Here is a 23,140-nt window from a genome sequence, read left to right as displayed (position 1 = left end):
AACAACAGCCTATGAGCACAGATAACTAGTGGGTATAAAGTGATATAACTGAGTTGTTGAACAAAAGCCTCTTCAATGTATAAAACTTTGTGATAATTATTTTTAGTAGTATTTTAATAATTAAGAATAGGATCAAAGAGAGAGACCAGCTCCTCCTTCTGAAAAACTCATTCACTAAGTGCCACTAGAGGCTCTCAGAATTTTCCTGATGCTAAAACATTGCTTCCCTTTTTATTTCTAGGTTTGAGGTTAGGCCTGCACCACTGTTCATCTATCGTAATATGAGTTTCAGGGTTTATATTTCTAAGCAGGAGATAGTTTATAAAGAGATGAGGCAACAGCAATTTCTTCAGTGTAGATTCATTGTCCCCATAGGGAACATCTTTGCAGATGAGAGAGTTTATGATAAAGAATGGGATTTAGAAGTGGTAAAATGTTTCTGTGGATTCTCATGATGATGGTAAGCATAGAAAGAACAGGCACAAAGGGCATGGGGTTTGTGGTATCTTTCTTCTTCTTTTTTTTTAATATATTTTATTGATTTTTCACAAAGAGGAAGAGAGAGGGATAGAGAGTTAGAAACATCGATGAGAGAGAATCATCGATCAGCTGCCTCTTGCACACCCCCTACTGGAGATGTGCCCACAACCAAGGTACATGCCCTTGACCGGAATCAAACCTGGGACCTTTCAGTCCCCAGGCTGACGCTCTATCTACTGAGCCAAACCGGTCCTGGCTGGTATCTTTCTTCTTACAGCAGTTCAAATAGTTATCCACCAGCTCCTAGCATAGTGGAGTGCCTTTCACCTGGATATTGCTTCCTGGTCAACCTCTTTGGGGGTATAAATGCTTGGAGTTCATGGTATCTTTGTGAGTCTGTGTGTGTCATCTACATTCTGAAGCTGTTTTAGTTGCTTAGTAGTTGACAATTGTGAGGGATCAGAGGTCCATGGGAGAGTAACAGCAAAGAAAATGTGTCAGCCTTAAGATTATGTTTCCAAGTGAAGAAGCACAGTACACATTATATTCCTCAATGGGTAAGTGTTGTGCTAAGTCACCTGTATTTGCTCAGTACACCAGAGATACATCTTGAGATTTCTCATACAAAAAATGCTAACAATAAAGAGTGCCTTTTATTCCACTTTCTGCTATTCTTTGTCTCCATCCTGGATATACTGGGGCAGGGTGATGATTAAGTAAGATGTCCCTATAACCCTGCATAATCCCATCAAAATGCCAGACATTTTGTCCTAATTTCTAACCTCTAAGAAATATAACCAACTGATCTTAGTAGCCAACAAAAATCTATAAGAGTGGGTGAGAGACTATCTAAAAATAACCTCCACATGGCAGATGTGAAAGGGAGAGTTGATGACAGTGCCACTATAGATATTATTGCAGAAAGACATATAACCTTGGGGGACATAGAAGAAAATTATTTTTTTGTGGTATAGGATCTGCTCCTTTATACAAAACTGTAAATGTACATTGACCATTATTGACAATGTAGGATCACTACCAGATTGGTGAGAGTATATATTATTCCATCTGTGCTCTCAGGGACAGAAACAAAGTTCTCTTTATTTCACAATCCAATGTGTAGGATATTTTGAAGTACAATATATATGATTTCTGTCACAGCTGAGTATCAGTTTACTTCATCATCACACTCAGAGTATTAGAGTTTGTGTACAGGAGACAAGTAGTAGATGAAACTGACTGATCTGAGAATGATAACAGGCAGATGGATAGTAATTGGATATACTATAAAGGTGAAGGTTGGAAGCAATTTTATTGTGTTTTAAAAACATTGAAAGTTGAAACAAGCTATGTTCCAGCTTATTGGATGCTTTTTTCCAAAAATAAGTATTAATAATTATTATTTAATCTCTCAACATTGAATGGATCATCATGTTTCCAATATTTATCTCAATCATGTGTATATTCTAAATTTAATGCAACTTTAAACAATATTTATTTTTCTCTCAAGATGCAAATTTTAAACAAAATAGGCCATACATATAGATTCTAATATAAACTAAAAGAAAAACTCATTTTTATTATGTACTTGATGCATTTGCATTGTCTCATGTACTTTAAGGATTGCAAGTGCTAAGCTGTTAGGGTACTATTAGCATTTCTGTTAGTGCTTTCAGTCAAGAGAAAGCAGATAGCCTCTTGCTATTTATAAAGCAAATACTAAAAATAAAGTATATCCAATCCAAATATTTTTTAACTCAATTTAAGTATATGTCAATGAAACATTGGCAAAAGGTTTTTTCAAATTTCTGGCACAAAACGGTGCCCACACTGCTGTTGGAAACCACAGCTTGTGAGTATTGACTAAGCCACAGGCTGCCTCATCTGCTGAAACATTTCTTCTGTTACGTGCAGTGTCTTTCTGTGCACTTAGAGGTAGTAACTCCCTCTCCACTCTAATCTTTTCACCCTCCCCTGTATCATAGTGATATATTTTTTTCCAATTTTAAAAAAATTGCAATTTTAGAATGATTTGGATCTTATAGAAAAATTGCAAAAGTAGTTCATAGAATTATATACCCTCATCCAAATTCTCCTTTTACAAACTTCTAACACTAGTGTGGGAAACCTGTCACAGTGAATCATAATTACACATTCTTATTAGCTAAGCCTGCACTTTATTCAGATTTTCTTCGTTTATATTCTCTCCCAGGATATCATCCAATCTTTCACATTGCATAGTCCTAATATGCTCCTCTTAGATGTGAGTTTCTCAGTTTTGGGGATTGACGATCTTGACAATTTTGAGGAAGACTAGTTATATATTTTGTACAATGACTTTTAATTGGGAATTATCGTTGCTTTTCCCAGGATAAGACTGGGAGTCCCACTATGTGCTTTTTGATAAGAAGACCACAGATGTAAAGTGTCATTTTTATTACATCATACTTTACCAGAGAATTAAATTCCCCTGTCACTCGTGGGAGCGAGGTAGAGGTTCTTGGGTGCCTGCTGAAATAAGCTTTTTCAGAAGCCCCAATGGGAGGATGGGGTTGGAAGAATGCTTTATTGGCATGGAGTTACATCCCCGGGGTCCCAAGTCCCTGCCCCTTAGGCCAGTCCTGAACAAGGTGCAGGTGGCGTTCCTGGAGAGCCAGAACAAGGCCAGTGTCCAGATTTTCTGTTCCACAATGTAGTCTGGTCCAGTTCAGCATTCAGGCTAATTAAAACCCATCAGCCTGCTGTGTGGGTCCCACCAAGGCCATGCACCAGGTGGACACAGAGAGCCAGAAACCCAGCAAGCCAGAGATAGGAGAGCGAAAGAAGGAAGGGCTCTCCTTTGTTTGGAAGTTACTGTATTTAGGTTTCCTATGCTTGCAGTGGCCACGCCCATTCTGGCCACTACTTTGTTCCCAGGTATGACTGGCAGACAGGTGGGCACCATCCACGTCAATCAGACCTTTACTGATGATGTATCTCATCTGCTTTTGTCTAGTTACTTTCCCATCCATCAGTGTGGAACAGACTTGGAGAATGTTAAATGCAGCTTTTTGGCAAAGCTGTATAAAGGGCATGTCTATATCTATCAAGTCTTCCCTTACCTCCTGCTGTAAATAATAATCAGGTTACTGCAATATCATCAATACCAAGAGAACAGATTATCTACAAAACTCAATATTGTTGATGTTGAGTTTGCTCAACTGGCTTCCTAAGTAATATTTGTCAGGTTCTCCACTTTAAAATTACCTTTTTTAATTTTTTTTAATGTTTTTATACAAAATTCTTTGGAAGGAAGTCAGCCCACTGAAGGAGTCAAGGGTTATATGCCCTTCCACATTGATTGTGGAGTATTTGGAATTACCCTTCATGGGACATTGATCTAATTCACTCCATTTATTAATTTAATCATTAATTTATTTATATCAGTATGGAAAATGGATTTTTCTTTCATGCTTTCTACATACTCCAATGCAACTTGTTTCCCCCCTCAAAATGCTTCAGTTTATACATTGGGGTTCATTTAGCAAGTTCTAAAGTCCATTTGAGTTAACTCATCTTTGTTTCTTTTGTTTTCTCTTGTTTTTCATTTGTTTGTTTTTAGTGCCTTAATATTGGCATTTTAAGACACTTTAAGATCCACTTCCATATTTCCTATCCCAATTCTAAATTAACCATTTTTCTTAGGGACTGTAATTTCTTTAATTGGAGAATAATCCTAGAAACCAAGATGTGCATCTTAGGATCATTGCTATCAGTAGCAATTTTTTTTTCTTTGAAAAAAGCCATAGAATAATTACATATATATATATATATATATATATATATATATATATATATATATATATATAAAATCTGCAATACTTTGTTTCTTCATTGATTTTTCAGTTTATGTTAATTAGTACAAGTATTTTATGTCTCATTCAAAGATTCTTAGAGGTATAGTTCACATATTTTCAATAATATAATAATGAAGAGATAATTGCAAAGAATCAAAGGACAGGCATTATACCCAATACAGTGAGAGGTCTCTTGAGAAAAATAGATTGATTTTTTAAAAATGTTACACTGCTGTGTGTAACTTATCATATAATTTATGCTTTAAAAAAGTATTCATTTATCACCTCACAGTATCATCAGATCAGAAATCCAGTCACAACTACACCGGTCTCATGCTCAGGGGCTCACAATGCTAACATAAAGTTATTGGACAGGCTGTGTTCTTATACAGAGTTTGAGATTCTTAGGTTTGTATTGGTTGTGAAGGTCAGTTCCTTGAAGTTGTATGACCGAGGTCCTATTCCTGGTATCATCCAGGTGCCACTCTTAGCTTTTAGAGGTCATTCATATTCCTTTCCCTATTGTCTCTCCAATTTCAAAGTCAGCAAAGGAAAAAAATCTCAAGTTGAATTGTTGAATTCCTCTCATGCTTTGAGTGCCGTGTCCCCCCCCCCCCCCCCCCCCCCAGCTCGCCACCGCCGCCCGCTTTTTTCTTCAGGAAAAGTCTTGTCTCTTTTAAGGCTTCAACTAATTAGATCTTGCCTACTAAAAGATCAGTTCCCTTTCTTAATGTCAACTGTGCCACATCAAAAAGAAAACCACTAATAATGGGAATAAAGTCCATCACAGTCACAATCTCATGGATTATACAAAATGTGTAGATAGGGACAGAAATCTTGGAGACCACTTTAGAATTCTGCCTACTACAGGTTTGTATTTTGAAAAGTTAATGGAACCAGTTACAGAAATGGAGACAGCAGCCACTGGGAAGAAAGAGATAAGCAATAGCAAGATATGTAAAGAAAAAAAATATATGTAATTCTGGATTAATACAGTAGGAGATTTCTAGTCACGCATTATGGAATATAAGACCATACATACATGTTGGCTAGGGTTATGAATGACTACATTTCATGATAAGCAGTCTGCTATTTTTCTGTAGTTGGCGGAGCATTTTAATCAAGACAGTAACACAGTAAAATTTGTTACACTGTTAAAACACCTAGACAACAGCAAAAGTGATAATTCTGCATAATACCATGATAGAGTCAGAATCAGTAAATAAGTTCAAGCAAAAGTTGAGGAAAGCCCAATATAGAAAAACGATAGTAGGAAAAAAGATGCTTGAACAATTAGCCTTGAAAATTGGGTGCCTATCATGGCTTCTGTTAGGTAGGTCATGGAAAGATTGCCTAGCCCTAGAGAAAGGCATGATCAAAGACACAGGGGAGGGGAAGTTTTAGATCTGTTAGGAGAGTTTTAGAGTTATTGATTATGAATCACAGGATATATACATAATCACAGGATTATGAATCACATATGTCCTGTGGGAAGTGAGACTAGAAAGCTAGAACCAATCATTCTGTAAAGTATTTTGAATGAAAACTCGATGGAAAAACTAATCATTCTTGTGCATTTGAAATTATTGAAGTACTCTAGTGTGGGTTTGTTTGTTTGTTTTGTTTTCCTTTTTTTTAAGAGAGATAGAAAACACTGGAATACCCAATACTAGACAGTAGAAATAAGTACGTCAACAATTACAGAATTGAAACATTCATTTTACTTAGTCTTCAGATGACCAGAATTGAAGTGTTTAATCTTCCACTCAGTTACTAAGCAATCATGTTCAAATTATTTAAGAAAATAGTCAGGCAACAGTTCGTATCATGCTGGGAAGAATAATATTAAATAGCTACTATTTTGTCTTTGACACCTGCTAGAACCTCCTGGAGCCTCAGCACACTCTTTCTCTGCCTAATCTGGGGTGGGGGTGGGGGTGGGGAATGATGGGGACAGACAAAGGAAATTTATAGGTAAACAGGGACAGTGGGGCAGAACACACTACCCTTCTCCAGAGCTTCTTTTTCTTTCTTCAGCTCTAGAGCCAGCCAGAGATTATGCACAGATTTGCAAGAAGACTTCTCAGTTTTATAAATGACAGGTTTCTATCTGACAACCATCATGTCAAAACTGAAATAAACTTTGTCACTTATTAGAATTTTATATACATCCACATAGAAAATACATTTCTATTTTTATTTTTGGAAAGGAAGTTTCTGCGAGTGTACAAGCAACATTAAATTCAGGCAGGCTGCAGAGACTATTACACATTGCAGTGAAATTGAGAATAAATAAGTCTGATGTACACAGAGTGGAAAGAGAAGCGGGCATATGGCAACTATCCATTTCATTTTATCAGTCTAGATAACTTGCTTTTCTTTTGTTTTGACAATGCCTGGCTATCTAGATGGCTCCACTTAACTGAAAATAGTCTATTTCTATGTGGCTTTATGTTTATATTTAGTTTGAGCTCAGGAAGTCCTTTTGTCTTCTTTTGGGATATCTGCTTAGGAATCTGAATGAAGAGAGAATTGTCATGGAAAGATACAGCAGAATCCTAGCTAGTTAGGCTTAGTGGATAGAGATCAGCCTGCAAACTGAAGAGTCTAGGGTTTGATTCCAATCAAGGACACATGCCCAGGTTGCAGGCTCAATCCCCTGTGGGGGGTGTACAGGAGGCAGCTGATCAATGGTTTTCTCTCATATGATGTTTCTTTCCCTCTCCATTCCTCTCTGAAATCATTAATATATATATATATATATATATATATATATATATATATATATATATATATTAGAAAGAGAAAAAAAGACACAGCAGGATTGATAGTAGAAAATGAATATGCATGTATATTTTAAGTTGACTTTAGAATGTACAACAAGGTAAAAAAAAAAAAACTATCAAAGATATAGATTATAAGTCTATTAGTAAGTACCTATCATCATCAAAAGCATTATAAAGAGAAAACTCTTTTTTTAAAATATATTTTAATTGATTTTTTACAGAGGGGAAGAGAGAGGGATAGAGAGTTAGAAACATCGATGAGAGAGAATCATCAATCAGCCGCCTCCTGCACACCCCCTACTGGGGATGTGCCCGCAACCAAGGTACATGCCCTTGACCAGAATCGAACCTGGGATCCTTCAGTCTGCAGGCCTACGCTCTATCCACTGAGCCAAACCGTTTTCTGCGAGAAAACTCTTTTATTAGAGCACAGTTTTTTTTTAATGAGTACATTTCCTAATCCACCTTCCTAAGCATTAAAGATAATATAAGTGTGAAATTTCTATTGTTTTCCAGAATGTCTTATGTTTACTTTACCTTTGATCTTGCTTTATAAAGTACTATATGTAAATCAGTATTTTATTTAAAATTTTAATAAATTGAGGAAATGGGGTCTGGGTAAAAAATGAGGTGGAATTTTCAAGATTTAAAGATCATGTTAAAATGTAACATATTTCACAGTTCATAAAGCATATCACCAGCCTAATCTGATTTGGTCATGATTATCATAGAAATTGAGAAAATGCACACTATTATTTTTATTATTAATTTGGTAAGAATTTTATAATACATTGAAGGAAAATCTTGAAGATTTTGCCTCTATTTAAAATAAATAGATATGAAATTGAGAATTTGTCCCATAATTTCTGATCATCACATTTCCAGAACCTTTTATTTCCTTCCCAATGCTATTTGTACTTTGTTAACAACTGTAGGTGGCAGCCTGTTTCAGATGTCTATGCACCTGTACCTCCTTCACTTTCTCTTCTCTCTAGTAGTCCTTACCTAGTCTCCTAAAATAGGTATGGAAAATTGTGAGGGGCTTGTAATTCTAAATTTCAAGCCTGAATTTTTCTTTGGTTTGTTTTAAGTCTGTAAACATTTTCTCTATTTCAAAAATCACAATCTAACAGAGTAAATAACTTGCATGTTAAGATTCTTGTTTATGCTTTCAAAATTATTTCACATGTAGAGAAAGCAGAATTAAAGTCAACCTGACCAATTTTACTCTTGCCTCACTCAATGGGTTTCTTTGACTGAACAGAGGAGGGCCACATACTAGAGAGGTCAGGAAAACAAAACAGAGATAAATATTTCAAGACATGAATCTAGTACAATAAGTTTATAAATGAGAAAAGAAAGGTTTACAGTAGTTGTCCTACTTATGATTATAGAGGTAGTTTAGCTTCCATTGATTAAATCTCATGGAGTGATCTTTTGATACAATGATCTGATTTATCTCATGCAGGAATATACTTAATTGGAGAAATGTCCAGTGTGTGCTCTTCTTTTGAAAACTAAATTTTGATTAGATGGAGGCTGAAAGGTGTTTTAGAGCAGTGATTGATGCACAGTAGGCATGGGGACATTGAGGAAGTTATAACTCACAGCTTGCAGGTACGGAATTTATGAAAGGCAGGTGGCATTTTGAGAGAAGGGCAAACTCGGAAACTGGATAAATGGAGTTTCATATGCAATGGTTTTCATATGCCAGGAGTCAGCAGTAACTTGGTTACAGGGTACACTTGGGCTGGAGAAAGGTAAAGGTAGAGAAGGACTGGTGAAAGTTGTGGGAATGAGGCTTGTGTGTAGGTCAGGAATAACCTTATACATTATTCATTTCAAAGGCAAAAAAAATTATAATTTCAAGAGACCAAAATAACATGATTAAAGCTGTGATTTGGAAGGAGAATCAGTGATAGCAGAATGTTGAAATAAAACTTCTTGGCAGGAAGTGCAGTAAGGAAATAACCTGAGTATCCCAAGAAGAAGTGAATGGTTTGTACTTGAAATAAGGGCAAGCAGTGTTATGAAGAAAGAAGGGCAGATTAAGGGATATTTAGTAGGAAAAACCACCAGGGCATAATGTCTGATGGTTTGAGAGAATGTGTGTGAAACATCTGATATCTGGCATATACAGCTATTCAATTAATATCCACTCTCCTCTTTCTTGCAATTTATATTGAATTTCCTCTAACATGATTATTACTCAGTCAAGTCTACCATGGATGTTATGTCAATATGGCACCTAAAGTAACTGATATATGATTTGCAGAGGTCTTACGTAAAAGGCCAGGAAAAAGGAAATAGTGACCATTTACATGTTTGACTACATGGGCACTGGTTTACATGCCTATGTTGAATTTCATGTACTTATACAAGTATATGTATTGTACGAGATTACCCGAAATGTGGATATTATTTCTATATATTTAGAAAACCATGATGGTATCAAACTAGTGTGAAATTAATATTTGCAAAACCGAAGATTGGTAAATCTTGCTGCTCTCTGTAGTTCTACATTTTCCAAGTTAAAAACAGAATAGGGTTTATAGTAAAAAACAGCAAGCAAAATTGTACAAGTTTCTTTGTTATTTCTTACCCCTCACTCTCTAGTTCATGCCTTTGTTTTTGAGTGTTTCCTTTTAATCTGGATTCATAACATTTAAAAATATTTTTACTGATTTCAGATAGGAAGGGAGAGGGAAAGAGAGACAGAAACAACAATGAGAGAGAATCATTGATCTTCTGCCTCCTGCAACCCCCACAGTGGGGACTGAGCCCACAAATGGGCATGTGGCCTTGACTGGAATTGAATCCAGGACCCTTCAGCCCACAGTCCTACACTTAATCCACTTAGCCAAACTGGCTAGGGCTCATAACAGTTTTAATGGATTAAATTTATAAGTGCTATCAAGAATATGAAAGCAATTTAAATAAGAAAGAAAATAGGAATAAAAGAAAAGGAAAGGAGTGTTAAATATAAACCATAAAATTTCCTCAGCCCCCTTGTGTATTGTTCATTCTTAATGTCTTTTCAAATGTTCTCTACTTCTCTGTAAATACTGTTGGTAGTTTCACTTCACTTGGCTTCTTATCTATACTCATAATATTAATATGCTAGAGGCCTGATGCATAAAAATTCATGCACTGGAGGGGTCCCTCATCCCAGCTGTGTCCTCTTACAGTGAGGGAGTCCTCAGGGGATGTCCTGCTGATGGCTTAGGCCTGCTCCCTTTAGTGGGCCTAACCCACAGTCTAGGCTCCCTCTGTGGGAGGTGACCAGTCCGGTGATCAAGGGACTGTGCTGCCCCCATTATTCTTCTGCTACGCTGCTGCTGCCAGACTGAACAGGGGATGGTGCTGCCCCCATTAGCCCACCATTGTGGCCTGGCCTCCTTCTATGGGAGGTGACTGGACAGGCCAATCAGGGAAAGGTGCCTGCTCCCCCCCATTGCACCTCCGCCTCTGCTGGTTGCCAAACCCCTCTTTATCGCCATTCCCTCCCTCTGCCCCCTGGTGCCTTGGCTGGCCTGGTGCCACCTGCTTGCTGGCCCCACCCCCCACCTACTGGTGGTTCTGATATTGGTCGATTTGCATATTATGCTTTTAATATATAGGATTGGAGAAATCCTGTTTATTTCACCTTTTAATATATCTCAGAATGGCAACATGGAAATACCTCTCAGAATGATGTATTCTGCTTTATATTGGTGAGACTGGGTACATTATTATTATATCATTTGTATGCTACCATATCATTTGTTGTTTGTTGTTGTGTTTTTTTGCTTTAAAGGCATGCTATTAGTCTTTATTTGAAATCTCCTGCTCTCCTCCTGTCCACAGATGTGTCATACACTGAATGCAGGAATCAGACTACTATATTTAGGTCATTTCACTATCTTGTTTGATTAGTATTTACAAACTATGGATTTTATCAGCAGGAAGCAGGTTGATTCTAATCTGCCTTTTCATTTACAAGCTAAGTATAGGAAGACCTTAGCATGAGGTCTATGAGGGTCCAATTACTCCCACTTTCAGCACACTATGTTCACTGATCAATTAGTTTGGAAAAAGTATGTAGAGAACTTCAGGGTGAGAACTGGAGTTCCAAGAAAATTAAACCAAAATGTAAGAAGAATTAAAGAGTTATAAAACTTATGCCAGATAATATAAAGTAATAAATATCCATGACTATGTTAATAAAATAATAAAAAATAATGTATTAGGATTAGATAAAAGTTTATACTTTAAAACAATGGTTCACATTAATAACTGTGCATCAAAATCACCTGTGAAATATTTAAAAATACATGTTGGTGGAATTCTCTCACTCCAAACATTCCCAGAGATTACATATAAGTATAATCAGGAGTTCTGGTAATGGAATTTATGATTTCCTAGATTATAGTACCGTGTTTCCCTGAAAATAAGACATCATCCGAAAATAAAACCTACTTACAGGTTTCCTTCTGAGTGAAATATAAGGCATCCCCCGAAAATAAGCACCCCCCCCCCCCAGGCTAAACATGAGAGATTTGGTCCACTGATTCTGAAAGAAATGGAGTCACAAGAAATTCACCAGGAAATTCAGGAATTGGATTGTTATGATGATGTTCTGGAAGGTGATGACATGATTGTCATTGAATAAATGAGTAAATTCTTGATACTGTAGGATTCATAGTTTGTCTGGTTTGTGTTGACAACTACCGCACTACCGTACCATATACAGGTAATAAATTTCCTTTATTTTCATTTAACAATAAATGTGTTCCATATTCTTCTTCATGGAAAAATAAGACATCCCCTGAAAATAAGACCTAGCGCATCTTTGGGAGCAAAATTAATATAAAACACTGTCTTATTTTCGGGGAAACAGGGTAAGTATCAACTCTGTTTTTAAGGAGGGGTTGCTTCTACTGTTTAGATCAGAGGTCATTAAACTTGGTTTCTAATTTGATGGCTGAGAAAGTCTACACATACCAATATATAGTGACATTCTAAATCAATTAGAATTGACACCCATATATGGTGCTATTATAATTCCAATTAGAATCTGTGTGAGTGGAATCCAGCATTGTTATTTGTAAGGTATAAAAACTATAGAACACAACTTTATTAAATTAAACTACAGTGGAAAGAAATCCAGTGAAGTGTAGTTATTTGATTTTTTTAAGCAATAATCTTTGAATTAATGTTACAGGTTACTGATATAATTTGTCATATGACTACTTATATAATATTTGAAGGATAGATATAATTTGTTGAGTATTTGTTGTTCTGGACAGCTTACTTGTTCTCTACCCTTTTATTCATGACAAAATTATTTCTGAGATGGTTATTGTTTTAAAAATTGAATTTGTCATCTACTTTGGTTTCCTGTCACCAGTAAAAGTCTTTATCGGTGTTAATATAAAGAATTTAAGAGATAGAATTTCAAATTAACTTTGAATAGAATTTTATGTTTATTATGCTCTAGGAAAACTTGACTTTGAGTGACAATTTGCCTTTAAAGTAGTCCCTATAATATTGTGTTCATTTTTTAATCTTTAGAGACAGATGATGAACGTTTTAACTTTTTCAGTAGTGGTACGGTATATCTTTCAGCTGAACTGGGACAGCTCTGTGCTAATCTTTATCAAAATGGATGTCCCATATATACTTAGTCTCATTAAGAATTTGTGATATAGCCTCCATGAACAGTGAAGTGCATCAATGGTAATATTCACCAAGAGCAGAAGCAGAATAATTGAAGCTACCTCATGCTGTTCTACATATTTCTTCTAAATGGTGGAATGATAGATATGAGTGGAAAAATCTATATCTAGGTTAGAAAAGAAACTATAAGGGAATCTGGGGGGTAGAGATTTTAGGTACATATTTTAAGTCTGAGATAATGGGGAAAGGGACATACTACTAGGAGGTTGTATATAATTCAAGACAATAAAAACAAAATTCATAAGGCCAATGGAGATATTAGCAGAACAAGACTTTTTGTTTGTTTTTTCAAGCTTCAATCAGTAACACCCAAAAAAAGCAAGTCATAAATCTGAGGATAGCTAGATAATACTATTCTGATTTCCCTGATGAAAATCAGTGTCATGTATGGATGATTTACATAATGGGTAGAAGTTCAGAATTTTATATAATTATATCAAAGGAATTCATTAAATAGTAAGGAATGTATATAATTAACACCATATAATTCTGGAAAAAGTATTCTAAAAAAAGAAATAATTCATTTCATTTTCCACATATAAACTTCATTCAGTTACTATTTTTTAAAACCAATTTTAAAGAGATTTGGGGAAATGTGTAAATTAGAGAAGAAAATCAGTACATCTTTACTTTTTATGTCTGACCTCCTTTGCCCATATGTTTGGTAAACATATATCCATGTTAGATTATGGCATTTGCTGCTTTTAGTTATATTGGCACATTTTTTTCCTTTTTCTGCCAAAATATTTTTTGTAATCCTCACTCAAGTATATCTTTATTGATTTGGAGAGAGAGAGAGAATAAAGGAAGAGAAAGGGGCAGAGAGAGAAACCTCGATCTGATCTGCTGCCTTCCAAACATAGTCCAACAGGGATCAAACTCACAACCTAGGCCTGTGCCCCCACTGAGAATCAAACTTGCGATCTTTTTTCCGCCTGGTATACAGGACGATGCTCAACCAACTGAGCCATTCAGCTCAGCTGTCCAAAATAATTTATGTATTCCTTACAAATCACATTGCACTTTTTCTAAATACTAAGAAACAGAGGTTGAATGGTGAAAGCAACTTGAATTTTATTATTTTATCAACTATTGAGGTAAATGTGTTTATAAGACATGTTCAAAAAAGTATATTGTTTAAATTCAATATATTTTGTTTTTTTTAAAAGATGTCAATATTTAGGCCAAAAATTATCAATTGCTTTATTTAGCTTATAAAAATAGTTTTAAATATGAATCATTAGGCATGTTTTACCTACTGTTCTCTTCCATGTGATTTCATTAGTTAGGTTAATATCAACTTGGAAAACATTCAATATTGTAGAGATTGAGTCAACATAATAATAATCAACCTTTTGCTTTTAGACTGGATTTTTTAAAGACTATCAATGCTTAATATTAAAATGTAGCCTTTTATTAGCGATGATTGAGTGCAGGAAGTATGTGAACAAAGAAAATTTGTTTTTTCAATTAGCATTTATAATTTCCCAGGCAATTCTGAAACTAAAACACTGCAAATATACATGACATTCAAGTTTAAGGGCATCTATTGTGAGAATGACATTTACTAGATAAACTTTTAAATGAACTGCTGTAGCAGTCAAGATGAGTCAAAGCATGATCATTTTTATGTTCCACTTGAAAGATAGATTCTTAAAAATTGACTGAATTGAATTATTTCATATTGCCCACCACCTGTCACTGCTTCTTTCTAAACTAAAAGCATCCATTACTTTATATGTGAAATTTCTGCTATTGCAAATCAAACTTATTTTCCAAGTGATTACGAGGCTCATTAGCCATCTTGCCATAGTTGATGTGCTGAGGACCCGTGAAGTCTATAGCGCGAATGGTGATTTTGTGTTCAAGTTTGATTAAACTGGGGAAATATATGGATTGAAGATGGATGGTTTGTTATGGGCCACTACAGCGTTCTCCTTGTTCTGTTTATCTTTGTTCCAGCTAGCGCTAAAGCAAGATAACTAGCAGACAAGTATAACGGAAAATATAAAGAACATTGAATCACAGTATTAACTTCAGATGAGTATCGATCCCCGCCTGCATTCTAAGATAAATGGAGATCAAAAAAGTAAACTTTTTGTGAGTCATCTTAGATCAACACTTTGTGTGCTTTGGTGTCGGCCAGCATTACTTTGAATGGAAGGACCAGAAGGAAATTTATATCTAATTCCTGGCTTTCCTTGACTAGCCTTTTGTTTTCATACATTTATTCCACTAAGTGATTCCGCTATTTTCAAGTTAGATGTTTTCCCAGATTTAGTTTTATGTTTTGTCTTCAATTTCATCTTCTGCTTCTTAATGATGGAAATTTTATTGTGGATTTTTCAAGTTTTATGGTTTCAATTTTAATTATAAAATGCATGCTGAACCTAAATTTTCAAACAACATGTGAGTCTATTCTTCTTTCATTATTTATCTTTGCTAAGGAAATGGATATTAAGAGTTTAGTATGTATCCTTCCACATTAATTTTTCCCCCTGAAGATATGCAAACATAGCTTATGGGATATTGCATATATAAGTTTTGATTTTTAACTAGGAAAAGAAAATTTCAGTGCTTTTATTTAAATGATTTTCTGGCTAAATGAACTCTGCAAAACTTGTTATTTTCTTAGGAATTCTAGAAGGACTTGTAGAAATGTCTTTGGTACCATAAATGGGGATAAAATTCCTAAGGTGTTAGCAATTAGAAAGTGTTTTTCAGTAGAGAATAAAATAAGCCAAGAGGGATTACTTACCTCTCAGTATGTGGTAGAAAATAAGACAATACTGACATTTTTAAATTAAAAAATGCCACTTATCACTTGCATCAAATGCCTAAATAAGCTGGGTTTTGTTTTATTTCTCCCCTGATAAAGGACAGCCTTTCCAGGGAAAATTCTAATTGGATGCACACACCTTGTATACACACTTTTCTATACACACACTAATAAAGACCCAAGCTTCTGTTTTCATTTATGCATTACTCATGCCACTGAAAATACTAAAATTTAATAAGATTGCTACCTGACCATAAATTTTTTCAACAGGTTATAGTAAGTTTCCCTAGTCTCCTGGGATAGTCTGTCACATTTATGATTTCAGTTTTCTTCCTGCCTCATCAAACAAAACAACAGAAACACATTTTTTCAATGAACAGGATGGTGGTTTCCAGAGGCAAGTGGGGCAGGTTGGGTAGTAAAGGGTAAAGGGAAAGTCAAATATATGGTGAGGAAACATATTTTACTTAGGGTAATAAACACACAATGCAATATACAGGTGGTATACCATAGAATTGTACACTTGAAAACCACATAATTTTATTAACCAATAACTTCCAATAAATTTAACTTAGAAAAAGAAAGACAAACAACACAACCAAGAGGTACTATTGTTACTGTACACTTTCAGTATACTGCTAAGTGAATACACCTTACTGCTATAGAGTAGATAAGTGAGCAAACTCCATCAGAAACACTACAGTATTGTTCAGGCATCTACTTAGTACACAGATGGTGGTCAGGTCCAGAAAAAATCAGGTACAGCAAATAGCATAATGTATAGAAAATAACAAAGCATCCAAAATTATTACTGAATATTGCCGAAACCGGTTTGGCTCAGTGGATAGAGCATCGGCCTGCGGACTGAAAGGTCCCAGGTTCAATTCCTGTCAAGGGCATGTACCTTGGTTGCGGGTACATCCCCAGTAGGGCGTGTGCAAGAGGCAACTGATTGATGATTCTCTCTCATCAAGGTTTCTGACTCTCTATCCCTCTCTCTTCCTCTCTGTGAAAAATCAATAAAATATATTTTTTTAAAAACAAAAACAAACAAAAAAACCCACAAAATTATTACTGAATATTATTGAAACGGCTGTCTCATTAGGATTCTTGACCTGAGATGAATTAGATGTTCTAAGAAACTCTCCCATCAAAGGATGTCTAAATATTTGGATAGAAACTTTCAAAATGATACTTTTATAATTTAAGGCTGATTGGGAAGAGAAGCGGCAATAGTTCTGGAATACAGATTTTTTAAAGTATATGTCTAAGTCTTAAGACAAATTAACTTAATTATACCTTTTACTCATTTTTATTTTTTAAAAATATATCTGTATTTATTTCAGAGAGGAATGGAGATGCAGTGACAGAAACATCAGCGATGAGAGAAACTCATTGATCGGCTGCCTCCTGCACTCACCACACTGGGGATTGAGAGGCAGCCCGGGCATGTGCCCTAAACTGGAATTTTACCGTGACCTCCTGGTTCAGAGGTCCACTCTCAACCACTGAGGCAAGCCATCCTGGCTCTTTATTAATTTCTAAATCCAACACACCAGGTACCCAGGACTCTCTGCTCACACCACTTCCTGAAATCTCATCTCTATAGTTTTAAATTCTTGGTTCTATTTCAATTTTCTAATTCCTGAAATACTTCTGTACTTTTAGAAATACATACTAGGTCTAAATTCTCCAAACATTCAAGCTTTTCTCTGATTATTATTTTAGCTTCATTCTCAGCTGAGGACACTGCCTGCCTACAATTCTCTTTGATCAAGGATATTTTTTATTTTTCACCCCCATTCTGCTCTCCTGCAGGTTGGGTATTGCCCTGCTCCTCATGGCCAAACTTCCAGATCAGTGACGCTCTTTTCTCCCTAAGACCTATGTCACTGCACCCTCTCTAATGATTCTTAGCTTTCACCTTCCAACCAAATTCTACACTTCCTGTCAGAGTCCATCATTATTTAGCTGTCAAGTATATATCTGGTGCTTCTTTCCCTTCTTCATACAGCATTGGCAATATCCTATCCTGACTAAACCAACTCCCTGACTACTTTCTCTTTAAGAAATACTGTCTTGAGAACCGCATCCTCATGACCTTATTTAAATCAAATTCTTTCTTCAATTCCCCATGTCCAAATACCATAACATTTGGGGTTAGACTTCAACATTGGATTAGGAAAAGGGGGTGGGGGTGGGGGGGTCAAGCATAAATTAGTCCCTATGAAATAGTTTCATTTTTAATGTACCCTTTTCAAATAAAATGCCTCAGTCTGTTAGAGCTGTTGTGACAAGAATACTAGAGGCTGGGTGGCTTATAAACAATAGAAATTTATTTCTCATGGTGATGGAGGCTGGAAGTCCAAAATCAGGTTGTCCTTATGGTTGGGTTCTGGTGAGGGCCCTCTCCTGGGAGGCAGGCCAATGACTGCTGGTCGAATCCTCACATGACAGAGAGCAGGGTCAGGAAGCAACTCTCTGGACCCTTATCAGAGCACTGATACCATTCATGAGCTCCATCTAATCTTAACTACTTCCTGAAGACCTCCACCTCCTAATACCCTCAGGAATGCAGGTAGGCTTTCAACATATGGATTCTGGGGGGACAGGAAGATCCAGTTTCTAACAGAAAATATTTTCTAGAAAGTCCTCTGTAATACAAAATGAAGTGAAACTCTTTATTCCTAGAGGACACTGTCAAAATCCCTATACAGACAGTCCTCGGGTTACCTGGGACTCAAGTTATGTCATTTCCTGGTTACATTGCCATCTCCCATTTATTTATATATAAAAAAAAAAAGTTCTGTCATTTTGACGTATGTACATATGTGCTTTATGTGTTTTTTTATTATTACAATATTATTTATTTACCACTAGTAAAGGTCAGGAATTATTACCTTTTAATTTATTTATTTGTTTGTTTATTTATTTATTTATTATTATTATTTATTTATTTATTTTACTGTGTCACTTCATTACTGTTGTGTATGTGCTCCATGTGAGTGACGTAGGTGCTTATGGAGGTGGGTTCCAACTTACAGCGGAAATCAAGTTATATCGCTGTAGGAATGGATCTCTGACGTAACCCGAAGACTGCTTGTATTTTGTAGCCAATGGTTATTAATTATTACAAAATAAAACCTCAAACAATTTGTGTTTGCCATTTGTGTTTTATTTGTACTGGCAGTAAGGTACATATTAAAGAAATAAGCCTATTTGTAGTACAGACAGATTTACAAACATTTTTTTCAGCTAATATGTTTGTTTGGAGGAAGGTGAAAGGAGAAAGCAGAGCAATAGAGGAGGGATAATATCTTATGGTGAAGAGCAATTAAGAACATATAACCTGTAACATTTCAATCAATATCAATCAATAAAATTATCTTAGAACATTATTTTCTTCCTAAACTGACAAATCTCTTATGGGAATTTTAAGATGTATTTTCCCAATTTAAATCTCATATCAATCCGGTGTTTTAAGAAATATGCATAAATTTACATCAAGCTATAAATATTTCAAATTTTAATTGTTGAAATTAATAAAGAAAAACATGTCTGAATGTGAACTATCCAGCTGCAGCACTAAATTGTTTAACAAGAAATAGCAAGATCAAATTAGTTTGACCCACATAGACAGAAGCACATCTAGATTTACTCACAGTGGATCAGTTTAACAACCTCATTCAATGATCCATACCCTACTATTTTTTTTTAAATCTTCACCTCAAGATATACTTCCATTATTTTTAGAGTGAGTGGAAGGGATGGGGAGAGATAAAAAGAGAGAAACATCAATGTGAGAGAGACACATCAATTCGTTGCCTCCCACATATCCTAGACCAGGACCTGCTATCAAGCTGACAACTGAATCAAACCCTGGACTCTATCCACTGAGCCAAAGCTTCTGGGGCCCCATACCCTACTTTTATGCAACCTGTACCCAGACAGACTCATCACACTAGCCCCAAAATTTGATATTTTAATTATGTCAGAAAAAAAAGATCAAAAGCCTTTAATTAGATAGGTAAGAATTTTCACTTAAAATAAGTGACTAGCAATTCTCCCTCCAACAATAAATTCATTTAACGGCTTCTGTGTGCTCTTAATTCCTTTTAGCTTATAATAGTGAAACAACCCACTCCGAAAAAATATAAATAAAAAGGGTGATCATCATAAAAACAGAAAACCTAGAAAAAATGTGCATATATGTCAAATTATTATGATTTTGAGGCACACTGATCAAATGCAAAAAGAATTCCACTAAGTGTTAAAACAGTTGGAAAAGTGCTCCCCACCCCCAAGTCCTACTTTTAAGTTCCTTTGATACAAGGTGGCATAAAGTCAAGAGAGAACTTAAAACAAGCTGCACATTAATATTTGAAAAAGGGCACCCACTGTGTTTGATGTGGCGCCCTTCATGCAAATCATGTAGTCCAAGACAAATCCCATAGGAAAGATAACTGCTTTCTTCTTAGCATGCTCCCTCTTTTTTCTGCTGGGTAGTAACGAACTTCTCACACTCCCTCTGCAACCCCCCTGAGCTATACAGAAATTAAATGATTGCTTGCTATCTGAAGACTCTTTTACAAAATTATGGGGACATATTATTATTATTGATGTTTTGGTTAAGAGAATAAGACTCACATTCTACACTTTATTAGGAAGGAAAATTAACTTAATTTGCTCAACATAAGGTCTGAGCAAATTTTGCCAAAGCAGGATATATTCATTTAAATGATTTCAATATACGATCGGTATTTATAAATAGCATCCCTTTCTGTAGCGGCAGCACACAGAGACATTGATTTAGCGGGAGCAGGGGAATTAGTCATGGAGAGAGCAGAGGCAGAGGAAACATGCCACTAGCTGACGATGGAATCCTCAGAAAGCAGTCCTGCTTGGGAGCCCGGGGATTGTAGGCACCAAATACCAACATTAGAATCACCACTCTGGCCAGCACCGGTTTGGCTCAGTGGAAAGAGTGTGGGCCTGCAGATTGAAAGGTCCCAGGTTCGATTCAGGTCAAAGGCAGGTACCTTGGTTGCAGGTACATCCCCACAAGGGGATGTATTATACAAGAGGCAGCTGATCCGATGTTTTTAACTCTCTATCCCTCTCTCTTCCTCTCTGTAATAAATCAATAAAAAATATTAGAAGAAAAAAAAAAAAAAGAAGAATCACTACTCTGTTGACAGTACTCATTTTGTGTATGGGAAGCTCTGCATTTTTAGGGACTAGGTACATATCTTCAGGAATACTTAGAGGACTGGATGGAAGGTAACTCTAACCTTTTCCTTCTTTAATAAAAATAGGGAAACAGTTCATGCTCTTCTCTTACCACCACACCCACACCAAATTCATCCAGGGAAACCCTGAGGAGTTTTTCTTCAGCCTCTTTAAAATGTCAATCATTTTTTGTTGTAACTTGAAATTTCAAGTTCATGTTACGAGTATAACAAAGAAATATCACTTCGTTTAATAGTTTATGAAACACTGTCACGTACTGACTTTTCACTTGAGCCTCACCACAACTTGATGAGAAGTACTCTTACTGTTCATTTCTACAAATAAACTGATTCTTAGAGAGATTATGTAAATTACCACTATGATTATTAAAGTGTGATCTGGCACCTTCATCCTCTGCCTCCAGATCATTTGAGTTTCTTAGAGAAAGCTAATTTCTTTGGAGTTACATAGATACCCAGGAATAAGATCAATTCCTTGGCCTGAAGGGATCTTGCTTGAAATCTCCATAGGACATTGAGTTGAATGGGTTTTATATATACTATTCTCATCAGCTCTATCATGTGAATCAGAGCACTTAGGGAACAAAGCACATGCTAACATCCAGGCTAAAATTATACTAGCACCCACACAATTTCCTGTGAGCTCTTGAGTTTGCTGATTTTGACTATGCCACTTTCCTCATATGTTTTATTGTTATTGTTTCTAGTGTGATACTTTAGAAATTATTTTGGCTTTTCAGTAACTGCCTGTGAAGAATACTTTTTTAAAAAGAGGGGGCAATGGATTTCACTTTAAAATTAAGAGCCAGGGACATTAAAAGCTCTGCTTTAACATTTTACTCAACATTCTGCAAAAACAATATCACAGTAAAGCTACAAAGACACATCAATGGTACTGAATTTGAATTTGGGAAATCTTGGACAAAGGATTTAGTTTCCTCCCTGAATAAAATTAACATATTTACTGACAAAGAAAAATAAACCCCAGGAAGTAAATAGATGTTAATAATGATGAAAAGGATATGCTTGTCAAAAACATGGTCTCTAATGATTATTTTACACAATTACCATCACTTTGATACCCTTTAACTAATGATTTCTCATCATCTCTTCAAATAAGAGCATGAAGTTCAATAAAATAGATCAGACAATTAGTGCATCTAAACTAAAACCTGCATGTGGTAGGTGCCAGTGGGCTGTTTGAGGGAAAGGCTAAACAAATTATACCCATGTACGGCTCTACACAGCATGTGAAACTTTCCCTGACTTAAAAAGATGATAGGCGAATGCCTAGCAGTTCTAATTACTGTTTTAATTATCTCATCTTTGATGGCTAAGACACAGTAGCCGCAATAGCCATTCAAAGACAGAGTAAATAGACATGCTTTATAATCACAAATCTGCATCGTTTGCTACCAGTACTTAAGATTTCTCTCTTATACATGTATTTATTTTTTTTTAAATTTGCTTGTAACACATGAACGACAGTCACCATAATCTAATGAAGGTTTTGGTGAACTACCAAGTCCAATGTTTTGTTTTTTAGAACATATTAATAATGTCTGCTTAAGCATGGAGTCAACTTTGAAACATGTTATATCTTTATAACTTCTTTCTGCTATCTGTCTTCAGGTTAAGGCCTATTCTTTTAGCATATAATTTAAGATTTATACATGTCTCAGCCCATCCTCCCTGATACCACCTGGCCCTTCCCACTGCAGACCCTGTCCCTTGTCTGCCAGAAGCCCTGCTCCCACCGCTGCTGCTCCCGTGTGCTGATGGCACTGGCCCTGCTAGCACCCACTGATGGCACAGAGCCAATGGAGCCAGCCCCAGCAGCGGGTGCAAGGAGGACCAGTGCCATCAGTGGGTGCGAGAAGTGACTGCTGCCCCGATCACCCCTCAGGAGCAGGGGGAGATGGAGAAGTCCTAGGGCTATATTGGCCAGTAGCCAATGCTTGCACCGGCTGATAGTGCAGAGTGATTTGGATCAGCGCTGAGCACTGGCAGCAGGTGAAAACAGTGGCTCTGGTGTTGGCAGAGGGTGCAAGCACCAGGTGGGACTGTGGCATATGGTAACAAAGAATTTTCAGTAACCACCAGATAAACACACTTGCCCTGATGACAGTGACCAGCACGCACCCACTCACCTGCTCTACCATCCCACCATGGGCAACACCCACCATGTTCTGCACACGCCTTCTGGTGGTCAGCACACATCATAGCAACTGATTGTTCGGTTGTTTGGTTGTTCCACCATTTGTTCTATTTGCATATTAGTCTTTTATCATA

Source organism: Pipistrellus kuhlii, unplaced genomic scaffold (assembly GCF_014108245.1).
Source record: "Pipistrellus kuhlii isolate mPipKuh1 unplaced genomic scaffold, mPipKuh1.p scaffold_m20_p_5, whole genome shotgun sequence".
NCBI lineage: Eukaryota > Metazoa > Chordata > Mammalia > Chiroptera > Vespertilionidae > Pipistrellus > Pipistrellus kuhlii.
The sequence above is the reverse complement of the archived record's forward strand: the minus strand, read 5'-3'. Positions refer to the sequence as shown.